The following is a 420-nucleotide window of genomic DNA, read 5'->3' on the forward strand; positions in this document are numbered from 1 at the left end:
GAAATCAAATTTAGAATGGCCCAATGCAAAACCTATATCACCAGCACACAGATATCACCAGACTTCCAACTTGAAAGAAGACGATATTCCTCTCAGGCACTGGCTTTGAACAGATTCCATGCAGAACATTATCTCAAAAAACATGCAAAGTTGTGTAAAAGGAGACCCAGAGTTCTTCATTAAAGTTGGCATATGGAGATTGGGGGGGAACCAAGACGGCGGAGAGGAAGGGAGCTCTGTAAACTCCGTCTGCCCCATCGATCGAACTGAGAAGGATATTACTCTCATCTGCAAAAGCGGAAGGAGAAAATACAGACTCCAGAAAGAATAGAACCTCAAGGATACCTGAGTGAGTGAGTGCGAACTGGTGAGATCTAAAAACGGGCCAGCCTGGGAAGGACAGGGGAGGCAGGATCCCCA

This window comes from Suricata suricatta, chromosome 7 (assembly GCF_006229205.1).
Source record: "Suricata suricatta isolate VVHF042 chromosome 7, meerkat_22Aug2017_6uvM2_HiC, whole genome shotgun sequence".
Taxonomy (NCBI): domain Eukaryota; kingdom Metazoa; phylum Chordata; class Mammalia; order Carnivora; family Herpestidae; genus Suricata; species Suricata suricatta.